Below are 12,450 nucleotides of genomic sequence, written 5' to 3' on the forward strand. Positions count from 1 at the left end.
AAAAAACTCTTAAAATGTGTATACTCTTTAATCCAGTAATATTACTATATGGCTAATACCTCCAAAGTGATCAAAGAAAGAAGAAAAGGTCCTCTATGTACAAAAAATATTTAAAGCAGTTTTTTTTTTAAACCCTTAACTTCGGTGCATTGTCTCATAGGTGGAAGAGTGGTAAGGGTGGGCAATGGGGATCAAGTGACTTGCCCAGGGTCACACAGCTGGGAAGTGGCTGAGGCCGGATTTGAACCTAGGACCTCCTGTCTCTAGGCCTGACTCTCAATCCACTGAGCTACCCAGCTGCCCCCTAAAGCAGTTTTTTTTGTAGGAGTAAAGAACTAGAAACTGAGGGGGTACTCATCAGTTGGAAATGGCTGATCAAATTATGACATTAATGTAATGGAATGTAATGGTTATATATTATTAAGAAATGATAAAAGAGGATGGATTCAAAGAAACCTGATGAACTGCTGTAGAGTTAAGTGAGCGGAATAAGAACAATTTATATTATTACATGATAAAAATAATTTTGAACAAATTTAGAACTGATCAACTATGATTCCAAAGGACCAGTGATGTAGAAAGCAACACAATTCCTAAAAGAGAGATGACAAGCTAAGTATACAGGGGGAAAAAATACATACATATATATATATATATATATTTGGGGTGGGGGGCATGGCTAATATAGGAACTTGTTCTGCTTGATTTGTTACAAGGGTCTTTTTTCCCTTTTTATTTTCCCCAGGGGTAGAGGAGGTAGGAAAAGGAAGGTGGAGGTAGGAAAACTCTCATGTTGCTTGTACTTCCTTAAAGTCCTATTTCAAAGCAATATATCTAGGCTTGCCCTCCCTACTATAGTCAGTATTTTTCTTTACCATCTTCTCCCTCCATAAAATCTTAACCTGCCTCAGGCTCCTTCCCTCATATCCCTGTTATCTACTAGATGACAAAAGATAATGATGGATGGTGATAACCTGTACATTAATGAACATATGTTACAGCACTCCCAACATAATTCAGTTAAAATGCCTATGTCAAAAAAAATTTTTTTAATTCAAATTTTAATTTAATTTAATTTTAAAATTTTAAAATGCCTATGTCTCTACAAGGACCATGGTGAATCAAACAGAGGAAGTATCAGGCACCCTGGAAGACTGTAAGGAATATGCTAGGGGTGATAGGGACCTTTTGGACTTCTAGTCAGGTACCTACTCCATCCAGTAGCTGTAGTAGTAACACTGATAGATTTCAGTTCTCACCTACCTCTTCCCAGAACCCCAATATAACAAAAGTAAAGGAGAGTGAAAATGGATAAGAGCACTACACATACATAGAATACAGAGCCTGGGCCCTAGATTTAAGATCCTATGAAGTCTTAAAGGAAATCTTCCCAACACTTTTCCTATGTAATACTTTATGGCTCTCTTCATTGTCCATCTTTAACACAGATCCACAAGGGCATAAGGTTGGCCTGGGTGACCTCTGGACAAACAGGGTGGTGCTGTGGCTAGGCTGCTGACTTGGAGGTCAGGAAGACCTGGAGTCAAGTCCTACCTCTGATATATATAATGGCTGTGTAACTCTAGAAAACAATTTCTCAATGCTCTGAGCAATTCTTTAAGACCACAAGTTGCACAGAAGGTGCCAATCTACACTGGTAGAAGAAGTTTCCCCACTTGGAAGTTCCACACACTAATGAAATCTTAGGTCCAGGCTCTAGATGACCTCTAAAGTCTCTTCTAACACTAAAATGAAAATTTTAGGATTTGAGGTCCCAGACTCCAAAATTATGTTGTGGGTAAGGAAAATTTTTGAAACATAAATGAAATTACAAACTACAACTTTAACACATTACTTATTTTTATTTATCTTAGCTGTCTTCACATGCATCAATCATAAACCTAAGATAGAAATGCCAACTGCATTAGTGGAATTGAAAGCAAGGCAATGCACTCTATGCCATTAACAAAAAAAGTATTTCTTTTCTACAGGAATAAGTGGCCTAAAGATAGAACCCAGCTCTCTTAACTCTCAAATAGATTACTTAATTTAATGAGAGACAACAAAAGAAGAAGCATTCAACCAGGCAGGAGATCTGGGTTCTAGACCTAATTCCTTAATTATGTGACATTAGATACTCCTTTCTAAGCTTCAGTTTCCCCCTATATAAAAAGGATAGCTTAAATGATCCCTAAAATCTCTTCCTAAGAAGCTCTAAAATTCTGGGATTCTATCACCCTACAGACCATGCTATTCTTCCTACAATGTCTTTATTCTGTGTAAGTATTGATACCAAACACACATACACAAACACATTAAGCTAAATTTCATGGATATTTTGAGTATACTTACCATTCAGTAGAACAAATATTTATTAAAATGCCTACTGTATATAAAGCATTATGTGGGGAACTCTATCTGGAGAAAAGGTGGCAGGACAAAACAATCTCCCTGGGATCTTTCCAACCTTATAAACGAATTACAAAGAAAGTCAAATCCACTGCAGAATTTCAGCAAGCAACAAAACCCTGGAGTTGCCCAGGTATTACTGACTGACCTGTTAGTTTAGTTCTAGCCTAGGCCCCAAAAGTAGGAAACACCTCTCCCATAATTACTCAAGCAACTGAAGATTGCTGACTTCCCCTATTCAAAATATGATGAAACAGAACTCCCTCATCAGTACAGAATATTGGTGTCTCCAATTGGGAATAAATTGCATTTTTTTATTTCCCCAACATTTTTCATCCCAAACACATAAGAAAAGTCTGTCACAGCTTTCTAAAACTAACTTCCCAGTTAGTACTCAAGACAAGTAGCAATCCCTCACCTTCTAAACTGTATAACTCCTCACACTTTCTTCCTTCATAAGAAGTAGTAAAGGCTCCTTTCATTTAAACCTTCACCAGTTTGAATTTCACAAGATCACAGAATGTCAGAATTTAAAGGGGCTTTAAAAAATCAAATCCATTACCCTCATTTTACAGAGAGGGAAACTAAGGTCCTGAAATATTAAATTACATGTCCAAGGTTGCACAGGTATGAAACAACAGAGTCAGGTTTTAGTCTAGGCTTTTTTAGCCTAAGCCCAAAGTAGCATGGTAAAGCTCCTTAAGTGCAAGGAAAACTTCATCTTTGTTTTTTGGTATCCCAGCTCCAAGCACCATGTTTGACACTTAGTAAAATGCTTAATAAATGCTATCTCAAATTTCTCCTCTCTAAAAAGTTACAAAAAGTAAATTAAAGGTCTGGTTCTTACACTAGAAAATCAGTGCTTAAAATGCATTTTAAAGTATTTGTAGGGGTCAGCTGGGTAGTTCAGTGGATTGAGAGCCAGGACTAGAGACAGGAGGTCCTAGGTTCAAATCTGGCCTCAGATACTTCCTAGATGTGTGACCCTGGGCAAGTCACTTGACCCCCATTGCCTAATCTTTACTACTCTTCTGCCTTATAACCAATACATAGTATTGATTCTAAGGTGGAAGATAAGGATTAAAGAAAAAGTATTTGTAGGGCAGCTAGATGTCTCAGAGGATAATAGACAGAGTCAGGAGGCCATGGGTTCAAATCTGATATCAGCCGCTTCCTAGTTGTATAACTCTGGACAAGTCATCTAACCTCAATTGCTGCCTAGCCCTTGCTGTTGTTCTGTCTTAAAATTGATACTAAAACAGAAGGTAAGAGTTTTATTTGTTTTTTTATTTTTATTTTTTTTGTTTTTATTTTTATTTATTTTATTTTATTAATATTTTTATCATTTTTATTTGTTTTTTAAGTGTTTGTTAGGAGAGTAGACCAGAGGAAGACTGTAGAATACAGACAATTCTCAATTTTATATAAATTCACATTATACAAATCTGACTACCTGGCTAGCTCTTCCCATCCAGCTTAGGCTCTGGGGAAACTTCCCTAGTCCCAGACACTGAAACTTCTGGGGGGAAGGGAAAAGGGCCTAGAAGTCTTCAGAGGATCCAAATGGAAAACTCTCAGGTACAATTCAATAAAACTGACTGAGGAAAGAAAATGGAATTAGGGAAAGACTGGTAGTGACTTTCTTATTTAAAGTCTTTTCTCATAATTGAGAAAAAATAAAATTAAAATTAAATGTTTTTTAAAGGCTTTTCTGAAAACTGTTAAGAATTTAAAGTACACTGGAAAGACCTCCAGGAACTGATGCAGAGTGAGAGGAGCAGAGCCAGAAGAACATTGTACACAGAGACTGATATATTATGGTAAAATCAAATGTAATGGACTTCAGTACCAGCAGCACTGCAATGACCCAGGACAGCTATGAGGGATTTATGGTAAAGACGCTACCCACATTCAGAGGAAGGACTGCAGGAGAGGAAACATATAAGAAAAACAACTGCTTGAACGCATGGGTCGGGGTGGACATGATTGAGGGTGTGGACTCGAAACTACCACACCAATGCAACTATCAACAATTTGGAAATAGGTTTTGATTAATGACACATGATAAAACCAGTGGAAATGTGTATCGGCTATGGGAGGGGGGGGGTGAAGGGGAAAGTAGGAGCATGAATCATGTAACTATGTTAAAAACAAATATTAATAAATGTTTTTAAAAAAAGAATTTAAAGTACAGATAATTTCATCCCACAGCAATTAGTATCTGTTGGCTCTTCACTATTATTATCAATAAAAACCCATTTGGGGACAGCTGGGTGGCTAAGTGGATTGAGAGCCAGGTCTAGAGACAGGAGGTCCTAAGTTCAAATATGGTCTCAGATGCTTCCTACATGTGTGACCCTGGGAAAGTCACTTAACCCCTATTGCCTAGCCTTTACCACTCTTCTGCTTTGGAACCAATACATAGTATTGATTCTAAGAAGAAAGGTAAGGGTTTTTAAATAATGATAAAAAAAATAATAATAATAATAACACAATGATAATGAAACTGCTCTCTCTAGGGTTAACATGAACTCTGAATTTCCAAAGCCAAAGGCATTTTTTCAGCCCTCATCTTTCTAGACCTCACTACATTATTTAAAATTAGTGATCAGGGGCAGCTGGGTAGCTCAGTGGATTGAGAGTCAGGCCTAGAGACAGGAGGTCCTAGGTTCAAATCTGGCCTCAGACACATCCTAGCTGTGTGACCCTGGGCAAGTCACTTAACCCCCATTGCCCACCCTTACCACTCTTCCACTTAGGAGCCAATACACAGAAGTTAAGGGTTTTAAAAAAAAGAAAAAGAAAAAAATAAAATTAGTGATCACTCCCTCCTCTTGGATATTCTTGCTTCTGGAGGACTGTGACATTGCTCTCTTGATTCTCTTCCTACCTGTCCTCACTATCTTTTGCTAGATTATCCATGGCCTGGCCCTAACCAAGGGTGAACCCCAAGGATCGTAACCTAGGTCCTTTTCTCATCTTTCTCTAGTAGATCAACTCACATTCCATGGATTCATTTATCAGACCTCTATTTCCTGGGCTCTAATCCCAAAGCATCAACTGCCTAGTGGACACTGTCACCTGGATGTCCCACCGACATCTCAAATTCAGAAAGTCCAAAACAGAAATCATTATCTTTCCCCTAAACCCACCTCTCTATGACTTGCCTATTTCTTCTGACAGTCCCACCATCCTTCTAGACACCCAAGTTAGCAAATTAAGTCATCCTATCGCTCACCATCTCATCTCCAATCGGTTGTCCAATATTGTCCTCCTAGCTCCACAACATCACTCTGTTATCCTTCTCTACACTCACAGCCAAAACCTTACTTGAGACCCTCACACTTCACATCTAAACTATTGTAATTGCCTCTTACTTTGTCTTTCTGACTTTAGACTCTCCTCTCTCCAATACACTCTGTACACCTGTGCTAAAGTTATATTCTTATTGCATAAGCCTGACCATGCCACTCCCCAGTTAGAAGCTCCAGTGGCTCCTATTGCACCTAGTATAAAATACAATCTCCTCTGTTTGACATTTAGTCTGGCTTCAGCTTACCTTTCCAAGGCTATTATCCATTACCTCCTCTGTCATGGACTGTATTCCAGTCAAACTGTTCTACCTGCTATTCCATCTCCTAATTTTATATCTTTGCATGTGATGCACCCCAAGTTCAATGACCCCTAAAGTTTGGGTCAGTCAGATCACATGAGGTCCTTCCTGAAGCCCCCAACGTACATCAAAATTACCTCACATTTACTTTTGTATGTTCTGTATTTACTTATATGTGATTGCATTTCCCCTGATAAATTGTAAGCTCCTTGAGAATAGGGACTGGTTTTTGTCTTTGATACACACAGGACCTCACACAATTCCTGGCAACATAGTAGACATAAAAAAATGCTTGTTGATTGAATAGCACTTTAGACTTGCAAAGTGCTTTCTTGCCAATCAATAAACATGCAAATAACTATGTACAGACAAGCTATATACAGGCTACACTGGCAATAATCAACAGAGGGAAGATACAATACATATTCATCCCAAAAACCTTGAGAGGAAAGTAGTGTAAAAATTACCATCCACATGAAATTCAAGTTCAAAAATATCTAGTGACTTTCCCCAAAGTCACACAGTTAGAAAAAGGAAGAGTCAAGAATTCAAAGCAGCCACTTCTGAACCCAAATCCAGGGCACTTTCCACCAAAGTTCACTGTCTCCCTAAACTGAAAGCATTTTAATCAAGAATGGTAGCCATCCTTAAGAGGAGGCATACTGTGAAAGGAGTGAGAAAAAGAAGCCCCCTTTTAGACAGGTCACTGATGAGCAAAAGTTTTTGTCTCATCAAAAAGCTTATGAAGTTACCAGCACTTGGTGAAATGGGTATAATTCTTTTTTTTTTTTTTAAACCCTTGTACTTCAGTGTATTGTCTCATAGGTGGAAGATTGGTAAGGGTGGGCAATGGGGGTCAAGTGACCTGCCCAGGGTCACACAGCTGGGAAGTGGCTGAGGCCGGGTTTGAACCTAGGACCTCCTGTCTCTAGGCCTGACTCTCACTCCACTGAGCTACCCAGCTGCCCCTATGGGTATAATTCTTACTTGTTTCACAAGAAAATGGAATTGCTTTGGAGAGAGTGGCAGAAGCAGAGAACAAGAAGGTAGAGGGAGTAACTTAGACAAAGAAGAACCTGAGGTTGATCTACCTAAGGAATGTGGAACACTGGGAAGTTAACTAGACAGAGACTAGGTTTGATTCCTGGCTCTACATTTTAACAACTAGGTGGACCTAGGTACTTCTCTGAACCTCACATTTTTTTAATCTGAAAAATAAGAAGCATGGCCAATAACATGACAAAATAGAGAAACCATTGTATTTCAAATAAAATTTAGATTTGAATACTAGGACATGGACAATGATCACAATCATTTCATATAATAAGAAAAAAACTGTTATTGGAGCTGGATGATCTGTAATCAAATCTTGGATTTGTCATTTACCCTTACAACCTATGACATTAGAAAAGTCACTTCTATCATTGCCTTAATTTTCTACCTGCAAAACTAGAAGATTAGTCTAACTGAAGCAGCTAAATGACTGCCTAGTCCAAGAGCATAATTTAAGAGTCAAGAAGACCTGAGTTCAAATCCTGTCTCAGATACTAATTATATGAGTTTGGCAAGGCATTTAAACTCTACAAACCTTGGTTTCCTCCACCCACCTCATGGGGGTATTGTGAGGATGAAATGGGAGAATATCTCCAAACCACTGCAAACTTTAAAGTGCTATGAAATGTCAGCTGTTGTATACTAGCTATATGATTCTCTAAGGTCTCTGTCAACTCTAAGTTTCTATGATATATAAAATAAAGATAGGATCAAAGGATCATAGAATTTAGAGTTGGCAGAGACTTTAGAAATCATGTAATCCAACCCATTTATTTTATGGTTAAAGAAACTAAAGCTCGAAAGGATCCAGGTTCAGTTCTAAGCCTACTACTGCCTAGGTGACCTTGGGTGAGTCACATAAAAGTTATTCCTGGGCCTCAGAAACCTCATTTGTAAAATGTTAAGCTAGCTGACCTCTGAGGTCCCTTCCAGCTCTAAATCAGTGGTCTTACAAGAGATAATTACCCAAAGTTCCTATAAAGGTACAAAATAGCAGCAGAACCAGGATAAATAATATCATTTGTATTATCTAACCCCAAGAGCTGCTGTGCACTTTGTAAACTCATCCCCTCCCTGCCAGATATAATCTGGCCCCTCTCCCTACCTTACTCCTCTTCATATCCCTGGGGCACTGGCCTCTTGGCAATTCCCTCAAACAAGACACAACCTTTCCCAATTCTAGGCATTTCCTGTCCCCCAAAACCTGGATTGCTCTCTATAAATCTCCTCTTCCTGCCTTCCATGTCTTCTTTCAAGTCCCAGCTAAAATTCCACTTTCTACAGGAAGCTTTTCCTGACCCACCCCTTTCCCTGAATGCTTGTGCCTTCCCTCTATTATTTTATTTCCCTCTTCTATTTTATTCTGCATATGTTTGTTTGTACATAGTTACTTGCCCACAGTCTCCTCATACACATACCCCTCTTTATAAGGTTCTAGAAAGCAAACACCATCTTCTGCCTTTCTCTGTAGCAGATACTTAATAAACGTTTAATGACTGACTGACTGCCTCATTGAGGGCTACAGAAATGTCAACCGCTATGTGGAGTCTCGATCATTTGGCTTTTCTACACCTCAATCTCAACTTGTTAAATGGGAGAAGGGGTAAGGGAGAGAAGTTGATTAGGAAGATCTCTTCCAGCTCTATGGCTGTAGTCCTATAAAGTGATAATTATCCAAAGTCATTCTACAGCTAGAAGGGAAAAAAATAGCAGAGCCAGGATCCATTCCCATCTATAATTCGCATTCTTCTACCTCAAAGGGCTGTTGTGAGAAATGCACTTTTAAACTTGACATCAGCACCACAGAAATGTCAACAGTCGGCTGTGAGCAGTCCTGGACCAGCCGCTTCCCTCTCTGGGCCTCAGTCTCCCCATTTGTAGAATGAGGGCGAGAGTGGGTCTCACTTCTCTAAGGAGGTCCTTTACAACTCGGCCACTCAGCAACAGCAGCCGAGGAGGGGGTAGGGGGCAGGCGGCGAAAGGGGAGAGGTGAGGAGGCTGGGGAAGGGGCTGGGGGCGCGGCATGCAGGGCTGGCAGGGCGCAGTGCGGGGAGGGACCGGACCGGGCCGGAGCGTCGGGAGGGCAGGGGCAGGGCAGGTGTCCGAGGGGCAGGCAGGTGGGGGCAGAGCCTGGTAAACCCCTTCCTCCTACTCCTGCCCCTGCTCCTTCTCCTCCTCTCTAGCTAAAGGCTCAAGCCCCGTGAATGCACTTACACAGCCGGTGGCCCTGGGGCCGGGCGGGACGGGAGGACTGGCCGGGCTGACTGGGAGTGCAGCAGGAGCCTCCTCTGGGGCGGGCGGTCCCAGCGTGCGAGCCGCGCGCGGAGCTTCCTACTTGTGCCCCAAACCCCCGCCTGCCGACCAGCTTCTGAGCATGCCCAGTGCAGACCCGCTGGGTTGACGGGACCCAGTTCCGGACGCCTCCGATCCGTTTCTCCTGGTTTTGGAGGGAGCCTCTAAGTGGGCGGAGCACAGGGCTAGAAGAGTTGGAGCCTCACACCTGGAGAGGGAGAGCTGGCTGAGAGGAGAAAGAGGGAGCCAGAGAGGTAGGAGGGAGAGGAACAGAGCTGGAACCGAAATGGATCTCCGAAGCCATCTCTCTAGATCTTCTGAGTCCAAATCAACGTTTTCCCATAATGAAAAATGCTTTGGAGTTTTGTGTATGTTTGTAAATACCTGCATGTATTTATAGTATTTGTTGTTGTTATTCAGTTGTGTTCCATGCTTTGTGACCTCATATGGGCTTTTCTTTTGAAAAATATTGGGGTGGTTTGCCATTTCCTTTTCCAGTAGATTGCAGCAAATGGTAGTGACTTGCCCAAGGTCACACAGCCACCAACTTGTCTGAGGCTAAATTTGAACTCAGATCACTTTAACCCTGTTTGCCTCATCTGTAAAATGAGCTGGAGATGAAAATGGCACACCACTCCAGTATCTCTGCCAAGAAAACCCCAAATGGGATCATGAAGAATTGGACTGCACTGGAAAATTATGATGCTGTATCTAATTTTATGGAATAGCAACTCACTAAATACAATAACTTTTTACATACTTTTGGTAAAGAATCAAGTGAATGCATTTACTGAATTGTGTTTCCTAGAGTTGGGAGTAATAGCTTCCTTTCTTAAGCTGGGAAGAGCTCCCCAAATCAAGTGAGGCAAGTCCTATGAAGCCTTTGGCTATTCTGAGTTCTGGCCCCATTTCCAATAATATACATCCTCTCCTCCAATGACCCTGGAGCTCTATTGGGCAAGCTGGAAATTGCCTTGCATATGATATATACATGTATATACACATGTCTACATATGCCAACTATTATTTTATAGAAGGGGAAAACTTGGGCCCAGAGAAGTGAAATGACTTGCTCAAGGTCATACAGAAAGTAGAAAACTGGAATTGGAACCCTACCTAGTCCTCTGACTCCAAATCTAATAATTTTACGTATGGCACTTACTATTTATAAAGTAGTCTTCACACCATCCTATCCCTACTCCAGCTATCATCTCCATCTCCTTCCTCACTGGAACCTTGGGCTCCACCCCTCTGGACTCTCACCTTGACTAAATCTGTATCCAAGCCTCTACTCCTTTTTCTGACATTTCCACACCCTATACCCATGTTGGCAATACTATGGCATGCATTCCAGAGCATGCTGGAGAGGGCTCCTCCCTTCCCCTTTTCACTGCACCTCGGAACAATTACCACATCACCTGCCCTCTGCCCAGCAGCCCAGTGGGAGCACTTCCTCCCTCCCCTGTCTGGGCCAAGGCAGGGGAGACTCACATTCGGCCTGAGGGTTGCAGTTTGGGCACTCAGTCCTAGACCTATGCACTCCCACACCTCATAGCCCACACCACCACCACCACCACCACCTCCATCCCTGGCTGAGGGTTGTTTTCTCCCAATGGGATGTAAACTCCTAAGACAAGAACTGGTCTGTTCATTTGTTTGTATCTCTTCCAATAACTACAGGGTCTGGTACATTGTAAGCACTTGATATACAATAAATGTTTTGTCTATCTGGAAGAATACGAAATCCAATCCAAAAGCCCATTGGGATGGGACTTGCTCCACAGTGGTAGAGATCAATGCCCACTAAGTGAGGCAGAACAAGGGTCTACTTTCTTGGGTTTTATTCTTCCTTATTTCTAGATAAGGAAACCAAGTCTCCAAAACATGAAGTTGAGTGATTGGTTCTTGTTCTTTGTACTCAGAAAGATCCCAACCAATATCACTATGTCAGCATCTAAATATTAGGAAGTGGTGATTGTTTGAATGGAATTAAAATGAATTGAAGCAATTGAGTCTCCCTCCATATTCAAAATTCTCCCTAGCATACCACACTAGATTCCTATAACCAAATAATAATTGTTGTTTAGTCATGTCCAACTCTTCATGACCCTAGATGGAGTTTCTTGGCAAAGAAAATAATAGTTCTTTAATTATAATTTTTAGTTTACAACAAATCTTTTCTGCTATGTAATCTCATTTTACCTGTACCATAATCCTGTGAGATAAAAAGAATAAGCATTATTTGTGACCATCCTATAAATGAGGAAACTGAGACTCTAAGTGACTTGCCAACTAGCACAGCTGGGAATAGACCAAAGACTTGAATCTCTAGGTAGGGCCAAGGCTCTTTCTACTGAACTAAGCAGCCTTAGTATACCATTCGTGACATCGTCACAAATATACCATCAGCCGATTTGAGGTGACACTAAAGAATAAAATCCTTGACTGGGTAGCTTCCTTTAACTGAAAATGAGTTTACTTTCAAACTAACAAAGATAATGGAGGTCCTGTCATAAGTTCATTGGTTTGGAAGGGTCCTTAAAAGCTATCTAGACTAATAAATACTCTAATACAAGGAAACTGAGACTCAGGATGTTTAAATGATTTGCCTATGATTGCACAGCTAATAATCATCAGGGATAGGATTCGAAGCCAGGTCTTCCTGATTCCCAGTTCATTGATCTCTACAGCAATCCCTGCTGCCTATTAGCTTAGCAAAGTTTGTATATATGTTGGTGCTATGAATATGATTAAAAACCAAAAAGTAAAAGATCCAAAGGTATCACAAGTGTCATCTTCACCAGGCCATGAATTAATTAATTTGAGGCCCCAGGACTTTCAATTTAATGTTCACTTACAGAGAAAAAATAAATATATCTGTCACTTTTGCCATGGTCCATGAGTTACAAAATAACTCACTTAATAAATTTTAATAAAGTATTTATTGAGCACCTGCTATATATCCAACACTTATTTTAATCTTAAATATTTTATGAAACAGTAATGCATTATCCTAAAGATGAAACTATTTGCCTGCTTTTGGTAAAGAATCAAGTGACCAATAATTAAATTGCTCTTCTGGA

This window comes from Gracilinanus agilis, chromosome 1 (genome assembly GCF_016433145.1).
Source record: "Gracilinanus agilis isolate LMUSP501 chromosome 1, AgileGrace, whole genome shotgun sequence".
NCBI lineage: Eukaryota > Metazoa > Chordata > Mammalia > Didelphimorphia > Didelphidae > Gracilinanus > Gracilinanus agilis.